Source organism: Neolamprologus multifasciatus, chromosome 13, assembly GCF_963576455.1.
Source record: "Neolamprologus multifasciatus chromosome 13, fNeoMul1.2, whole genome shotgun sequence".
NCBI lineage: Eukaryota > Metazoa > Chordata > Actinopteri > Cichliformes > Cichlidae > Neolamprologus > Neolamprologus multifasciatus.
The window spans coordinates 19,658,975-19,677,000 of NC_140451.1; the positions used below are offsets into that span (position 1 = coordinate 19,658,975).

At 42.2% G+C, this 18,026-nt stretch overlaps 1 protein-coding gene across 6 annotated transcripts in view; it reads left to right on the forward strand.

The window, feature by feature from the left end:
* Positions 1-18,026, forward strand: part of zmiz1a (zinc finger, MIZ-type containing 1a) — a 108,959-nt gene that overhangs the window by 43,787 nt on the left and 47,146 nt on the right. For 5 of the 6 annotated variants that reach the window (XM_085182190.1, XM_085182189.1, XM_085182186.1 and 2 more), the window contains exon 3: positions 3,914-3,990. The exons of the other annotated variant lie outside the window; for it this stretch is intronic. The gene's annotated coding sequence lies outside the window, so the exon portion shown is untranslated. The remainder of the gene's footprint in view (positions 1-3,913; positions 3,991-18,026) is intronic. 6 annotated transcript variants of the gene reach the window in all.

Here is an 18,026-nt window from a genome sequence, read left to right on the forward strand (position 1 = left end):
ACTCTTTCTCCCTTTCGTTACATGCTCCATTCCTGCTCTCATTCTTGACTCCTCCAGCTCTTGTCCCTCTCTTGTCCTTTTTGCCCCCTCCCCACCCTTAACCCTCACTCTGTCTGCATCCCTAACATCCTCCCGCTATGATTAGCAATAGTGTTTTTTTTCCCCAGCCAGTGTAATGTCTAGATCCTCCTGTGTCCTTGGAAAGCAGCCTAATAAGCTCAGACACACACTGATGTCTCTGTGCACCACAGGCCTATTCTCCAGTGTCAGCCAGCACACACTGAGGTAAACAAAGACTGCCACACACACGCACACAGACACACACACACACACTATCCTAGTGTGCTAATAGACCAGCATACCAACCCACTGAGGACAGCGTTGACGCTAGCTTGCTAACGTTGACCTTCCGTGTGCCAATCACAACAAATCTGCGCTCCCGATTTGAATATGGGGAGGAAAACAGTGTAAATTGAAAGCAGAAATCCCCCTGGTGTGAGACAAGATGAGACTCTGAATAAATTATTCAGATGGCAGCCTCTTTCCTGTATGATTCTCGCCTTCTGCTACATTTAATGGCATCTGTGAAGACGCCCATTCGAGATTAATCCAGATGTAAGACGTTTGTGTGCGTATGTTTGTGCGATCTTACATTTGTAAGAACGCAAGCGCGCGCGCGTGTGTGTGTTGCCCGCTCACCCCTCTTCTCATGCGTCCCGTTGTGTCGTGTGATGGGGAAACAAAGCCTCAACAGGGGAATTTATTTCTTCTCCAGAGAGGGCTGTAAATAAACAACTAGTGAATCAATGCCTCCATTTGTTTTTTCTCTGATAATTCTGCCTGTGGCGTCAGGCGGTGTGACAGTGTTTTGCAAGCCAGCGTAGCTCTCAGCAGCCATATTTCCTCTTGGTGAGAGTGAGAAAACATGCCACACTGGCCTCATGTTTCATTACCTAGGATCAGTAAATTACCGCACGCTTTTTTCTTTCTTTTTTTAATATCATTCACTGAAGCTCGTTTAGCACCATGATGGCGCCTTTGTATGAATGGGAAAAAACACCAGCATTAGAGCTGCTCAGTCAATTAAAGACAGACAGGCATAGAAATTACTGTGTTCAGCTGAATGAAAAAAATAACCCACAGTAGGCCCTGTGGTGAATGCATTTCAATCAACGGTGACCTTCCCCAACAGAAGTACTTACAAATGTTTGGATATTAAATATTACAGCGCGCTTTGTAATGCACTCTTTGAATTCATGTTATAATCAAAGTGTAAAGAACTTTGCAGGTTATTAAAAAAAGAGTTTTGAATAGGTTAGTTCACTTAAATGACAGTAAAACATATTTACTCACTTACTCACTTAATGGGAGCTTTGAGGACTCTCAGCATACACAGTCCAGTCTGATTCTCATCTTGATTTTTTTTTTTTTCTATGGGGTTTAAGTAAAAAACAAACAAACAGGGAAGGTAAAACAACAAAAAAACTGTTCTTTTTAGATATTTTTCCATTTCATTCTTGACCTTAATCTGATCTTTAAACATTGCAGCTTTCACCAAACTCCAGTGCTTTACTGGGCTTTTAACAGCTTTACGTGGCAGCTAGCATAAGCATCATAATAAAACAATAACATCTATTTTATTCTCAATGCTAGGCTAATGCAAGTACCCTTAGTGCTTTCCATAGGAATGAAGCAGGTGAGTAGAACCCAGGTCCTGCTAATCAAATGCACTTCATTATTAGATCATCAGCAAGTATGAGCACCTCTATTAAAGCACAAGATTTGGCAGTTTGCTGGTCTGGTGCATTCAGAAACCTGTGCCACACACGTCCCAGCAAATTCAACCCAAAGCATTTTTAATTTTGCCAGCAGATGTTTTTAGTTTTAGTTGTCATTTAGGCTTCTAAATGATTGTTTTTTTTAGTCTAGTTTTATCTGACTAGATATCATAAGATTATAGTAGACTAAATCTAAAGTTGATTCAGTTGACTAAACTATAAAGTGTAAAGATTAGTTGTGTTTTTAACGGTGAGAGTTGCTCTACACAGTTTACAAAGTGTCTTAATTTCCTTGACATCAAATGTAAAATGGGTCCATATGTCTACTTTTCTCTTCTCTTCCTCCCAACTGTTGACATTTTGTCACGCTTCTATGAGAAACATGGAGCATTCATTGATGAAAACAAGATGTCTTTACATTACATCATCCTTTTTGTCTGCATGCATTAGTTTTTTTTTTTAATTTATCGTCTTGTGTTTGTCAGAAAAGACAGGTCGTTGACGAAAACAATGTTGGAAATTATTGGTCAGTTAAATTAACACGGCCCCAAAGGTCAGCACGTCCAATGCTCAGAGAAACTGCAAGAAAGGAAAAACAAGAGCTATATCTTAGACTCTAGAGCCCCCATTTACCGTTTTAAAGTTGCATGCGGACAAACACTGAGACTTCTGGAACAAAATCCTCTGGATTGATAAGATCAAAGTGGAGAGAATGCAGAATTTGGCGGAAACCAAATAGGTCAGGCAGCATTACAATGATCCCGAGCACAGCAGAAAACGTAAACAGAATGGCTGAAAAAGAAACGAATTAAGGTTCTGCAATGGACGAGTCAAACCCCAGACCTAAGAGAGCTGTACATAAAGAGATGATGTCATAAAAGCAACACGTTATTGTTGCTAAATGTTGTTCTACAAGTTAGTGAATCATGTAGGTGCACTCAGTTTTTCACAAGACTGTACATGCAGATGTACATTTAAAGAAGGATTTGGTGCTAGCAGCTCTGTCTATCTTGGGATCCAAGTATCTTAATATCTGGCCAACTAAGCCCAGCTCCTTTACTTTTAAACTGTTTGTTTTCCTTAAATGCACTTCTGCAATCTTCAATAACAATAATTAGCGCAGGTCCTAGAAAATATGGGGGGAGTTGCTTATATTAGCTACGGTTGGATGGCTAATGGGAAAGTGAATAATGGTGTAAACAGAGTGTTCCTGGTTCTTCAGGAATAACGTTAACCTCCCAGTGTGCGAACCTTGATTAGAAGCAATCATTCAGCTAATGCTACTATTGGTAATGCCAACACAACTGTACACAAGAGCCTCTAATGAACACTGGTTTACTGTGGTTTCTTTGTACTGAAGTACCCTTCTCTATATCCCATATCCAAGTGTGAAATTACAATATCAGATCATATTTAGTTAATTAAACCCATATGACTAATTTAATTTGACTCAAATGTGGGGAAAGTGAATAAATCATGGAGGCATATTTAGCTTGCTAGCACTGGTGTTAACAGTAATTAAATGTGGGGCAATCTGTAGCCTGTGAAGATAGCTCAAGTCTTTTCTTTCTGCCTACTGTACAAGTACACATGTGGAAGAAATGTAAGCCAGACGGGGCTTTTTCGGGGGGAGACGTCTTGCAGAATATTAATGAAATGATGTGTGAGTTTCAAGCATAGAAATAAGTGAGTCAAAGATGCAGTCTTGTAAAGTAGGCTAGTGCATTAATAGTCAGCGAGCGACTGTCCCATTAGGAGATCTGCACATCTTAGTTAGAGAAGAGCCAGAAGCAGAGAAGAAATATTCCTCCATGATTAGAGTCGGGAGAGTTCAAAGACAGCTGTTTTTTGCAGCTAGATGGGCACAAAGCACTCACAAGGAAGACAAGAAATCAACTTGTATTTGTCATTTAAGTATTTTATGCTTCATATTTGGCAGGGATTAGAGATGCATATTCTCTCCAGCTCTGTCAGTCCTTGTTATGCGCTTCCATTTTGTCAGTTGCACAACGGGGTGCTTTATTGCATCTCGATAAATGTTGCCACCTAAGCCTTGTTTTCCTATCACTAAAAAGCACGTTGTGTTTTGTCACACTCCCTCATGTGCATGGCACTTTGTTTTTTGTTCATTTTAGACTCGCTCTGTGATTGATGAGGATTAAGAAACGGATTTTGCCTAACAGGAAACACAAGAACATCCTTATCCAAACTGGTAAGAATCTTGATTTATCAGCTGCGTGTTCATTTGACTGGTTAGGCTTCAGCTCGTGTGGTGATACTGCAAATAAGACAATATGGCTGCCATTTGGTTATTGTCCCGCGTTGTATCATACCAGGTGTTTTGTCCTAGAAAAGGATGCTCTCGTGATCGTGTTATGTGGTAACTGAAGCAGAAAGAAGACTTTGTGTATTCAAGAACAATATAAAAACCTGAATATGTTGCGATTCGGGGCATCAAAAGAACACGCGAAGCTTTAACGTAAATCATCTGTGTGTTGTTTGATTGTCCTGCGATACCTAAATTGTTACATGCTGCATTCTGTTATCCCAACGCTTTCATATATTAGACCACATACGCGTCAGAACATCCTGAATTAATTGCCACCATGACTGGCCACCATTGTTCTGAATGAAAGCACATGTTTACGGGGATTAGTTGCGTGATAGTGGGTGATAGCATTTCCTCTTTGCATGGTAGACAGCTGGTGCTTGTCAGGTGAGGGGTGGAGGAGGAACGGGGGCAGTCAGTCAGTCAGTGAGACCAAACAAGTTGGGATGCCAAGTCTTTCTTTCCTCTGATGTGGTCATTTTAGATCAAGCCCATTTAAAGGATGTTTACAAGAGCACATTCCTGCATGCGTGCTATAGTGGAGCTCTACCTTTTTTTTGCTTGTTTTCAAGGCATCGTTATCCATGTTGAACCAGTGCTGGAGCTTCTGTGTGTGACCATTGATTTGCCTGTATCAATCTCCAAGAGGAGTAAACTGCTCATCCCCATTTCCTCATCCTCCAATCCGATCTTTACTGTAAGGACAAAGCTGCATTTGATGCAAAAACATGCTTGAATACTCTGTTCATATTTCCTTTGAACAGCATGGACATTATGTATTCAGATAACCCTCGGACTGCATGAATATTAAGTGTTCATTTAAACCTTAGCCGAGATGAAACACCCCATCAGTCGTCATGTGACAGTGACCACGATGATGCATGAAGTAATTGGGTTGGATGAGGATATGAGGATACAGCGCACTAAAGGATGTCATGTTAAGGCCTCCATCGCATTTTAGGTTAAAAAAAGAGGCCCAGTCCTTCTGGTTTTGTTTGGGAGGGTTGTGCAAAATGTAGACAGCGTTAGTTGTATACATGTGAAACGGCATCAAAGCGCTTGAAGGTGAATAATTTTTGGTGGCATCTGCACATTCTGCAATATGCTAATAAGCAAAGCTGCAAAAGCCAGATTGCCAGGAGAGAGAAGGGCCGACGGGGAGAGGAGGGGAAAAAAGAAAGAAGGGGAGAGCAGAGTGGAAAAGAGAGAAACAGACGGAGGCTGGTGTAAATTATGGATGCAACGTGCGATTTCCAAGAGGAAAAGAAAGGCAGAGAGAAACCTCAAGTCATGCATATCAGATTACGCATTTACCACATTTTCTTATCATGGTCCGTGAGCAAACTTGTGTGCAATCTGGCCTCTTTGTGCGTACGTGCACGCGCGTTTGTTTGAGACAGGAAGTATAAGAGTGAGCGAGAGAGCACTTACATATTCATCCATGTCAAGTTGCGTGGAGTTGTCTTGTGCTGTGAGGCATTCTTAAAAACTTGCTATGACGTGCACGTCTAAAGCCGGGTTGACTTACATTGCTATTGTGTAGTTTTGCTTCATATGTCCATGGCGACACGGCTCCTTTTGGTACGCACGTGCCATCTCGTTAGTTTTGAGCGTGCATGTTTACACAGTGGCAAATCTGCCCCACTGGGCATTTACATGACATTGTTTAACTGCCGAAAAGCTGAGCTGGCTGCTTTAATGCCCTCTTTAGCAGTTCTAAGTAAAGTTAAGTAAAAGTATGTTTACCCTGCCCCCCCAAACTACCACCACATCGCACCCTTATGTGCCAGCGCCTGTGTGTATGTGAATAATGAATCCATTCTTAAGTCGTGTCCGAGACTGGGGTCTGCGCAGTGGTGTGGTTTCCCCCACAGAGGAGTTGGGAGGGGCTGGGTGGTAGGGGGTGTCTGGAAATAGCTCTGCCTGAGCTGGGAGCACCTTAGGTGGGCCTCTGTGCCAGCCTCACCTTCCTTTAACATGCATGCACGACAAAAGTACAATTCTACTCGCAAACCTGGACTATATTACTCCCCTGTTTTTCAGTTGGACTTGAAAGGGACGCATGTCTGCATTCACATTCACTGAGCAGGAAAGAAAAGAGCTGCGATTTCTAAGAACTGAGCAGGAGACACGTTGCAGTTAAAGCGCAAAGTGTCTTAGTTAGAAAACAGAAACTACAAAGCCCGCTCTGGATCTTGCCTGCATGTAAATGTGTGTTAATGTGCAAAGTAGGTCATTTATTTGGAGCAGGGACAGCCGTGGTGTGCCTCTCTTGAGCGATGTCAGAGCGGGGAATAAGTTCATAAGCAGACACATTGCTGGATTTGGTGAATTGTACAGGATTTACATATACCGATATTTTGTTTATATGTCGAGCCAAATCCCTGGGTGGGTGTTGAAGGTGAAAATGGCTGTGGTCAATCCAGAGACAGCATCAGTAACCACAAGCAGAGATAGCAGCCTAAAAATCAGACTAAATCAGATTACCAAACAAACAGCTAAGAGGATTAATTCTGATCTCTCTCTCTCTCTCTTTTTCCATCAGACGGACACATTAAATCTGCAATCTATAAAATCCCTTCAAATGATTTTCTATTTTACTTTGTGGCCCTCATTTTCTGGTCACATGTTTGGAGTGAAGCTCTTTCGGCTCCCAGTGAACTCTGCCCTTTTGTTCTGCCTTGAGGCCTCTAGAAATGACTTTAGTAAACAGGGTATCAAAACCAGTCTTTAAAAATATCTTCACAGGGTACAAGAGCAGTCTGACCTCTGATCAGGTGATATACTGGCAAGCCCATACTGTTATAATAATGCGTTTTACCCAGCACGCTCGCTGTTAGGAGTAAAGCTGTGTTGAGAGATGCCTGTGGCCCTGTGGCTGTCAGTTAAACAAGCACAGTAACGTTTGCCGGAACAGGCACAATTAATAGAAACCATAATATATAGAAGGGAATAATTACACCTTGTCGCTGGCTTTCACAGATCAAATATGTTCCTGCATTTCTTCAAATTAATCTCAGGAATGATTGTTGGCTTACAGGGAATCAGTGGCAGCACAGTATGTGTTCTCAGGGAGAAAATACTGTAGATTAATTTGGTTAATATTTCATAAAGCTTAGGAAGGCAAAGGGCATTTGAGGCTTTTCAGATTATTTATTCTCAGCCAATACTACACGCTACGGTTGAGCTGCTGTGCCACTGTGCTGCAACTGCCTTGCACAATGCCAAAGAAAGGCACTTGCCTTTAAAAGTGTTTGCCTGTGATAGCATTGTTTGTGAAATGGGAGCCATTCACATGTGCAGCTGCGTTTCCTTTTCGCCGTGATCTGATTCAAAGGTTCTCGTTCACGTACGGCTTTGTATCGCTCTCCTGAGTGCTGATAACTGCTAAAAGATTCGTATTAATATCCTCTCTGGTGCTCTTTTATATTAGCTGATTCATTCCCTGCCTGGCTACTTCAGCTAAACACAGGGATACAACATAGCAACGTCGCTCTTGACAGCTTGACAAACTGACATTCCCACTCTCAGTGACTCCCGCTTCTGCCCTCTTGGTCTCTGTGATACAACTGTATACTGTAACCAACAAGACTGTAATCAGTGCAGACCTAATCTAATCATCGCTCCCGACAAGCAGCACTGGCTGCCGGGCTTCCACGAAACACATCTCGCATCAACAGGCTGCTTGGACGGCATCGTGTAGCTCGAGCAACCGCCGGATGAAATGTCAGGAGAAGCAGGATTATTCCCGAAAATGTCACTGACAGCATAATAGCTTAGCAGAAGAGTGTCTCATGCTATGTTTGTATCTCATGTCAGCAGGTGTGATGTGTAACTCGGTGTGTGTCATAAAAGCTACTGTACACAAACGTAAACAGAAAGCGGGATCTGTTGAGTGAAACACCTCGATCGGTGTGCGCGCAAACTGTGGAGTTAGACGTTAAAGTGTGTGTTTTTAGATCTGCACAAACAAATGCACATCTTTAAAACCTCCTCATTATTGGCAGCGGGAAAGCTGCCCGGGCACCGGGACAACTCCTGTGTGCATCTGCGTGCGTGTCTGTCTGCAGCTTGTGTGTTCGTGGTATGCGCCTAATTCGGCAGCTCATTCCAAGATTTGGTTAACCGAGTTGGCTCGCCCTATCGCATTGCCACAGAGTGTGCAGTTGCTTCAGCCTCTGTTTCATTTAGTGGCACCCACGCTCTTATCCTCTTGCCATGAAAGCACGCAGACACACATGCTTTCGCACCGGAACAGAAATGCACACACGCGCACGCACAGCTGAATGAGAGAAAGACAGAGTAAGAGGGACAGAAAGAGAGAGTGAGAAAGGAGAAAAAAATAAGAAAGTACCAATTAAGCTCCTCAGACAGTTCTGCCAACAGGCATCAGGAGGTTGGAGGCGGTGAGTGTTTGCGTGTTTGTGTGTGTGTGTGTTGGATAAGGGGGTAGAGGGTGTTTGACTAGAGCTGAGGTCTCTAACTTTTGCGTTGTCAGTTTTGTACTTGTGCAAGTTTTGAAACAACTCATTACCGCGAGGTGTCAATAACCTGCTGAGGAGGCTGGCAATTATCAAGAGCTTGTCACTTTTTATAGTTGTTTGTTGACAATTTCCTATTATATGCTGTATTGTTGCTCCGTGTACTCATTTATATATAGACTTTTTTTTCACACCGCTGTAGATTTTGAAATATTTGCAAAACATAAATGAAAAAAACATTTAGATTCTTGTACTGTAGTTGTGGGGAGAGGTTTACATGCAATCATCATGATTTTTATGATTTCTTCTTTTTCCAGTGTGGGGTGATTATAAAACAAAGAAACAAGAATCAGGTGGTATTGGTTTGAGCTCATTTTGTATTTTCTCTAATCTGCACGGGGTCAAAAGTATATATAAACCCTCACTAATATTTGGTTAAATGTCCCTTAGCAAGTTTCAGCTCGATCGGGCATTTTTGGCAGGCATAATAAAGCTTCTGGATTTATTATGAATTGGCAGAGTTCATTTCAATTGGTTGGTTTCCTGGTACAGACCTGGCTTGTAAGCATAGTCTGCATATTTTCAGTAGGGTTGAGGTTGGGGGAAGGCCATTCCAGAAGCTTAATGTTAGCCTGCTTTACCCATTCCCAAACCAGTTCTGATGTGTGTTTGGAATCATTGTCCCAACCGTTTCCAAGTTTCAGCCCTCTAGCTGTTGATTTGAGGTGAAGTTGAAGAATTCTTCTTCATTATTCCTTCCATTGTGCAGTGTACCAGTACCACTGGCACCAAAACAGTCCCAGAGCATAATGCTATAACCACTTGATGCTTGATCCCTCACCTTTACTAAAATAGCTCATTCTTTGACTTATAAAACTTTTCCCCAGAAGGTATTTGGCTTGTTCTTCTGGGAAGCTGCAAATTTAAACCGTGATTGAAGGTGTTGATTTTTTGGGCAGGGGATTCTTTCTAAAACTCACTTTATTGTGGACAGTGACAATGGTGTTACAGCAGTTTCCAGTTTAAGGCCAGGCTTGAGCCTTGGTGTTTTCTGGGTTGTTCCTGAACATCCTAACCCATTTACTCACATCTGACAGTGACAGTTCAGGTCTTCTTCCAGACCTTCCAGAGGAAGTCTGCTGTTGTAGAACGGTTTGAAGTCATGATCTTGGAATCTGCGGGTGTTTAGAAATGTCTCCAAGAGACCTCACTCACTTGTGTAAATCTACAATTCTACTTCATTGACTTCCTTGACTTTTCTCATTGTTCTTAATATCGTTCAGTCCACTAAGTGCTGTCAAACAAATCCTTTTTATGCAGGCAAAGAGAAAGTTGTAGTTGCAGTCAGTCCTGATCACTAATGAGAAGTTAATAGGCCTTGGTCTCGTCAAGTTAACAGATATTTTAGAACCTTCAGCACTACTTATTTAAAAAAAAAAAATGTGAATGAATGTATGTATTTGAGGCTGTATGTGTACTTTTGATCTTGCATCACAACTGTTGGTGTGTACACAATAGTTTCATAGCTCAGTTTTATGCCATTTAATCAATATAGCAATCTTGTTATCCTGTAGCTCCAAGAAGCAGCTTTACATTACAAATACTGACATACAACAAGCTACAAGAAGTCAGAAAGATGCTTTGAGTTATTAACTGATTTTCAAAGTTATTTTCAACTTTTTATTCCCTGTTTAACCGGGGGAAAAGTATTTATTTTGCTGTGAGACTTTTCTGTCAGCAACCAGTAGCTAAGCCCTAATCCAAACAATCTTACTGTACTGCCAAATGAAGCCTCTTTCTCTGTTCATGCTGTGAAACAAAAGGCTACTTTGGCCAAATCAGGACTGACATCATTGGCAACAGCTGCGGGCTGCATGTGCAATGTGTGCACGCATGTGCGTGCACGCCTCTGTGTGTTGACGTCTTTGTGCGCGCGTGTTTGCGTCTGTCAAGTTGAGGTGACCTGATTGCTCAGCTGAGCAGCGAGGGAAGACCTAGCCTTGTGTTGTCAGAGCACCAATAAAAACCACAAGAGATGAACCACAATGCTCCCCGGTCGGCCGCCCCTCCCTCTCGCGGTCCCTCTGAGTTTTCTGTGTCTGCCGTGCCCACCCCCTGCACACCCCTGCCACACATACACACACTTAGACACACAGTGGCACTCCTGACCATGCCAAAGCAGATTTAGAGATGAAAAATGATCCACCGCTGGCCGTGCACTGCGCTATCAGCTCCCAGCTATGGAGTGGTCAAGCCAAATCCTGTCCTATCCTTATAGCTGTGAAGATAGAGCTAGTTAAAACTGGACCTCTCCTCTCTCTAGTCTCAGGTAGGTTGACCCTGCATAGTACAGTAGTATAGTTATGTACATGGACGACCTTCTTCCACATCAAACCTTGTACAGCTTAGATGTGGGAGTTTTTTTTGTTTGTTTTTTACTTCAGCAGCTGCAGGGACTGACAGTCTCTAAAACCTTCAATGAAACACGTCTCACTTTGCCTCAAGGTGCCATTAACCCATTTAAATGAATTGAATTTGTTTATTATTCAGTGGAGAGTTTAGCTTTTACATGATGGCTCAGATGCTGTTTGAAGAGACCCTTTCCCTTCAAAGAATACACTTTGAAGGGTCCTGCAGAATTTCAGGACGAAGAGATTTCAGATTAAAGATGCTAGCCAGTACCAGCTTTAGTTGTTAGTGTCAGTAAAGGTGTGTGGTCTCATCATTCATGGCTCCCAGCGTGAACACACATAGTCCCTTCTCAACACACACACACATGCACAAACAGAAATGGCCCCCCGACCCCCTGGAGTCTCACCTCTGTAGCCCTGTGGCGAATTGTGTGTTTGTGTCTGAGGCTTAATAACTTCACTGGGGCCGTCCCACCCCTGCTGCTCTGCCTTATTATTCCCTGTACCTTCTCTGCTTTGTCCAGAGGAAGGAAAAGAGATAGGATGGATATCAAGCAGCACCTTTGGGGAATGGAAGAAGGGGTGAAGGTGTGTGCGTGTGTGTCTGAGGGCTAAAAACGAGAGCTGCAAGGTGGGAACGGTAAGGACGAGGAAGGCTGGGGGGTGGTATTGTGGATAAAGAAAGCGGAGAATGGAGCAGAAGGTGGGGGCCTGCAGCAGTATTGACGTGGTTCAGGTAAGTGAAGGATTAGTGGATCTGCAGAAAGCCTAGGAGCTGCTGCTCCCTCATCCAGCCAGCGGTGAAGTGGCTCCTCTTAATGAACTATTAAAAGGAAAAGGATTCTCTTACATGCATGCACGCACATGGACATGCCATTCATCCTGCAGAAAGGGTCTCCATCCATGACGAATACAGAATACCAGCTTTTCGAAGCTTTTGGGACATTTTTTAGATTATCTGTCCTTCAGCCATCCGTGCTAATAACAAAAACAGCCATGAAGTGAGTCTCCAAGTAATGTGTGTGCAGTCAAAGCCTGATATAAGCCTGTTCTCCTGTGCCACAGAGGACTGTGTCTAAAATTTGTTAACCCTTTAAAGCCTGAACTATGAAGTACTTGGTAGAAAATACTGATTAAAAAAATATAGTTTTTATTGAACCTTTTAACAAATTAAAAAGAATATTAATTTCTTTTTACTCCAACACTTATACACCAGTCTGCTGCTTTAACTACTCATTTGTGCAGTAAATGTGCATTTATGACTCAAATGCCTCCATTATAACTATAACAATTTAGCCTTTGAAGGAATGGGCTTGAGGATTAGTGCTGCCAAAAGTGAAGGGACATTACAACATATTATTGCATTGTTTTTATTTGTTTTATGACGATAACAAGAAGAAAAACTACGAGACAATATGTTAAGATGTCACTGACACAGAAACTTTTCACTGGATCCACGTTTGATGTTATCTGATGCCACTGAAGTTAACTTTTAAATTATCACTGAGTTCAGGAAAAAGAGCGTTTGGCGTTCGACCTTTAATGCTGACGCTTCTTGCGACATATGCCGAGGTCAAAGAGATGAACATAACTACAAAAGCATGCAAGGAATCGACTTAATGGACTCAGAGCTCAAATCATGACACTGTTAGTTTGCTCCCGTGACTCCCGATATTTCCTGCAGCTTTTCTGTCTAATTCTGACTGTCCTTTAACTGACTTGATGGATGGAGAAGCAAGAGCGTGAACCTATCATGTTCTTTAACTCTCCAGACACACATTCACACTTTGCCTGTCCTGCAGATACAGCAGACACTGTCACGGTTGTTTTAGGGCGAGCTCTGCTTGTGTGTCCAAGGATAACAGCACACAGGGCTCACTTGAGTGTGGGTTCTGTGCTTCAGTGAAAATTCCCTTAATGTGGATGTGGTAATGTTTGTGTCCCATGTGTGCTTTAGTGCATGTCTGAACAGGTGTTTCTGATTGTGTAGTGTGTGTGTGTCACATGTCAGTCGGGGTCAGGTGTCTGTCTAGTTTCACTTTACAGAGGAAACGCAGCAGCTCAGATTTCAGCGGGGGTCATCTGTTCTGCTCTGTGTGTCTGAGAGGTTAAAGTTTACTCTGCTGAGGGTTACAGAGGGCTAGGCTATGTTTCTGGAGACAAACACATATATAACATGCGAAAGACACATTATAGGTAGAAAAGGGTTTATTTATGTTTTTTATATTGTTGGTACAGTGAAAATGAAGCTTTTGCACATTTGTACAGAAATACCTTTGCATCTAAACATGCGAAAACTGGATATCCTTAGTGAAACGATCCATACACCAACCTTATGCTCATATTTAAGAAATTAACTTATACTGAACCTGACAAATAACTTTTATTATAACAACTGATTGTTTTGCTTCCAGATTGTCATAAAAAATACTGAAGTTTTCCCGAACCTAGAGGGATTTTGGTATTTACATCCAGAGTAAAAAAATGAAAATGTTTGTTATTATTAGTATTATTATTAGTTTGGGGGTTGGTTAATCAATTAATTGTTTTAGCTGTAAGTAATCTGTTTAATTGTGCATTTTTAATTCATTACCGTAAACATTTTAGTAACTTTATTCTTGTTTTCCTTTAAAAATGTCACCAAAGTAAACTTGTAATTATTGCGTTCTTACTATATACTATATATATGGCATACAGTATTATTATTCGACTGTATGTGTGTTAGCATTCTCACAAACGACAACACTTGTGGTAAATTTTAGCCCATAGGCACTCTCTAAGTGGCTGTAATAGTTAAAGGGAAAATCTTGACAGTGACATGTTGGTGTGTCTGAAAAACAAAAGGACAGTGACACTAAAGTTACATAAGGCACAGAGTCTGTCTTTCTCTGTCAGTCTTTCTCACTCCCACTTGTTTTTTTTTCCATTCGACCCCCACCTTTTTTTCTGTCCCTCTGTACCTCTCCTATACAGGAACTGGCCAATTTCCTGAGCCTGTTTTTCCATTTTGCTTCCCTGTGCATGTATCTTTTACATGCATATGTTTCTGCGTTCCTCTGTGTGTGCCTGTTCGTCATCCCTCGTCTCTGACTGGCTCTCAGCTAACAGCTTAAAATGTCACAACTGTTTAATTTCACGAGAGCAAGCTTTTTGGAAAGTGACCTCATGCGCACGGTGCAGTTTGAGTCAGATCGCGACTTTTTCAGCTTGATGCTCTAACATCAAAAAACGTGTCTTTAGACGTTGTGTAAACACGTTATTGATAGGCAGCAGTGCCGGTACATCTCAAAGTTTAAAGAAGGAATTCTCAAACTGTGGGAGACTCACGAAAAAGGAACTTATGCCAATTTATTTTTCCATGGATCGTCATTCTGTTTGTTGTCCCAGGACAAGGTGGAAAAGATATGTAGTCATGGTTTCACATAGTCCTGGTTTCTTTGTATTTACTTACACGTGGCTAAAACCTGATTTATGCTTCTGCAGGGAATTTACAGATCAATTTATGAAATAACCGGAAACCCCTCACCGCAACCTTATGTACCATCCAGTTGTTGTGGACTGCGTTGGCCTGACGTGTAGTTAAATTTTTCATGGAAGTTTGGGGTTTCCGGTTACATCATGAGTTATGATGAGTTATACAAGTATAATTCAGGCATAAAGCAAGAAAGAAACACAGCAAAGAAAAAACTAAGACAGGGTAAAACAAATGCCATGTCTGTTTTGCATTGAGATCTGGTGACTCTGGAAGCAATTTGAGTACAGTGAACTCACTGTCATGTTCAAGAAACAGTTTAAGATGACTTGAGCTTAGTGACATGGTGCGTTATCCTAAGGGAAGTAGCCATCAGAAGATGGTACACTGTGATCAAGGGTCAGCAACATGGTGTTTAAATGATGCTCAGCTGGTACTAAGAGGCCGGAAGTGTACCAAGAAAATACACCCTGACATCATTACTCTGTTGTTGATACAAGGCAGAAATTGTGTGAATTGTAGCCTCGGTTTCCTTTTCTTAACAGACAGGAGTGGTCTTCTGCTCCTGAAATGCTCTTCTGCATAGCTTGGCTGTTAAAGGTCATTTGAGTTACCGTTACCTTCTTATCAGACCAATTAGTATGCAGTTGAGCAGATATACCTAATGAAGTGGCCGGTGAGTTTATAAGCAAAGACGATTCAACCTTTTGTGAAAGATTATTTTGCATGTCAGACAGAGATTTATTCCCATGGTGTGTTTTGGCATCTTGGAGTGAATGACTGAGTGCAGGTTGGCATTTAATGTTCCCGAAATCAAGAAACAATCAAACAGACAAAAACTTCAATCAGGGAATCTCAATACCCTCCAGATTTTATTGGCATATTTTGGGACAGCAGCTTATACAGTTCAGCGCTTGCGAAGAAAACTTTCTCAGTCGTCTTCATGCAGCGTTCCCGTTTTACACTCGATAGCATCGCACTACCTGTAATGGATGTTTGCTGGTTTTACTCTTTCCTCCCTCCCTCCACTTCCTCCTGGCCTTCAACACCATGGATCACTTTGCTGCAGAAAGACATTTTTCCACATCTAACTTAATGTCAAACCAATTTCTTTACTTCTGTCAAGGTAACTTTCTGCGCTGACATGTTGACAGCAATGTTTTCTAATATTCTTGGGTCAGGGTGTTCAGTCTCTTTACTTTTCACTTTGAGCACTGAGGTGTGAAATTCTTCTTCATCCACAATGCTGTGCTTTGCTTAAATAAAAGCTGCGCACATAATAATAAAAAAAAGGTTATCTCATCAATTTTAGAGGTGTTAATGGTCAAAGCTCAAACATGTATTTATGAACAGGTGGTATTCAAAAAGCAACAAGCACTTTATGAAAAGTATGCAGAGGCAAAGGAGTTTGGTGAACTTTGTACTCTGCAGATGAGTAAATATTTGATTTCAGACTGTAAAGCCTTGATAGATCCAAATTGCAGATCTTGTGCAGAAATGCACTAGAAAAAAAAACTCAAGTGAAGCTATTCTAGTAAAAGCTTTTTTTTTGGAAGGGCTTTATTAGACATTAGCATGAGTTGAACTGTCATATTTGTCACTGTGACCCCTTAATGGCCACTTGTCCAGCTGAAGCTGCGTGTCTTTGATCAAAGCTGACCGGCGTTCCCCTCTGGCTCCAAAACAGGCGGTTCACACAGAATAGCCTATGTTTTTCCTATTCCGATTGGAGTTATTACTCCTCCACCTAATATTCATTTAGTGCCTGCTGTTTGTGTGCTTGTGTGCTTGCTGTGTTGTGTGTGTGGCCCATGCTGCCTCTGTTGATGAAGGAGATCCTTATTGCCCTCGGCACAGTGGCTCAAGGAAATCAATGTTTGATTTGCCGGGTACATGATAAAGGATTTAATGCTGAAATACACCCCCACCCTCTCATGGGCTGCTCGTGGTAAAGAAATTGCCTCGTTGAATGCATTTGTTCCTTTCGCTCTGTAAGCGGTAGTATTTGTTGCCTCTGTTCGTGCATGTATCTGTTTGTGAATGCGCTGGCAGGTAATAAGAAAGCTTTGATTGCCTGATGGGCCTTGTGTCCATTTGCTGGTGACTGCCAATACAAACGTGTCTTTGTGTGTGTGTGCGTGCGTGCAAATGCAGTGTCCAGAGTGGTGTATAACCACTCCTGTGCTCCCTGCTCTTGGTGAATGTATCGACCAGACTCTGGAATGGAGAAATGCCTGCCCAGCACACAAAATCAATGGCTGCTGTTTTCTCCCCTCCAATGGCCTCCTGTTATCTGCAATGAATACAAAGCACATATTGTAACACACAAGACAGACACTCATACACCTCATCTTTATGTCTGCTTCATTTTTCAATACTGCAGCGGGGTCACATACAAACCCACAGGAGATTGGGCAAAATTACAAGTCAGTTACACGTAATTGGAAGAAATATGGCTCTCGCTGTGTGTTTTCTCATCCTGAGCGTGTTTGCCGCTGAGTCTTCAGTCACCTAACAAGACTTGAGTGAGACCTACACCGCTGCTGCTTTCACTGGACTCCAAAGTTTATTATTTTTGCTACTATATAAACTGTGCTCTGCCAGCAAATCAAACAAAGCAGCCAAGAGTGTGAATGAAACATCATCTGTCTTCCATTGTGTTGAGTAGCATTAGCAAAGTGGCCAACAAGTGTTTATTTAGCGAGCGGGCAGTCCATTTCAGTTCAGGCACGGGGATAAGATCAAGCCTATTTTCATTGTGCAAATGTGCTTCCCTCTAATTCTCTGTTTCTCTCACTCACTGTCCTAAACACTTTCTTTCTCACTCCCTGTCTCCCTGTCAGGGATTATAGGTGGTGGTGCTGGTGCTGGTGAGAGGAGGAGGAGGAAGAGTAGGAGGGGAGGTAGCAGATTAGTGGTGGTTGTCCAGCGGGTCCGTCTGTCTACCGTCAGAAAATAGAATTCATTTGTGTGATCCAGATGCTTATGCTCAGCTCTCTGCGTCTCTCTTTGTGTGTGTGCGTGTGTGTGTGTGTGTGTGTGTGTGTGTGTGTGGTAGTTGCTCAGTCAGAGGAGAGGATTGGCCGTTGGGCTGTTGGGGGGGCGGGGTGTTTGGTGGTGGAGGTGCAGGCTAGCTCACATCCGCTTTGGAGCTTTTGTACTGGCATCAAAGAGAATGGCCATGACCTGATGACTAGATCCCTTGTTTAACCACACTGACAGCATACAGTATAAACAGAAATGTGCACTGACACACTGTATGTGTTGAGTACATAGGTCCTATCCACTCCAACTATGGACTTCACTGCAATGCCAAAAAAAAATAGCTAGAACACAGAAAAGGACAATTCAAAGTGGTTGACCATTTAGGTTTCTTGAGGTAGGCAATATAGAACACATGCTAGAGAAAACACACCTGGCTGGTCATGTGTGTGCACACACTCACTATTTAACAATGGTACGGCCAATAGAAAACCAAGCTGCAACCTCAAAAAATCGCTAAGGGCTGCAGTTCCTTTAATGGCCACTTGAGATTGACTCTAAAAGCAAGTCAGT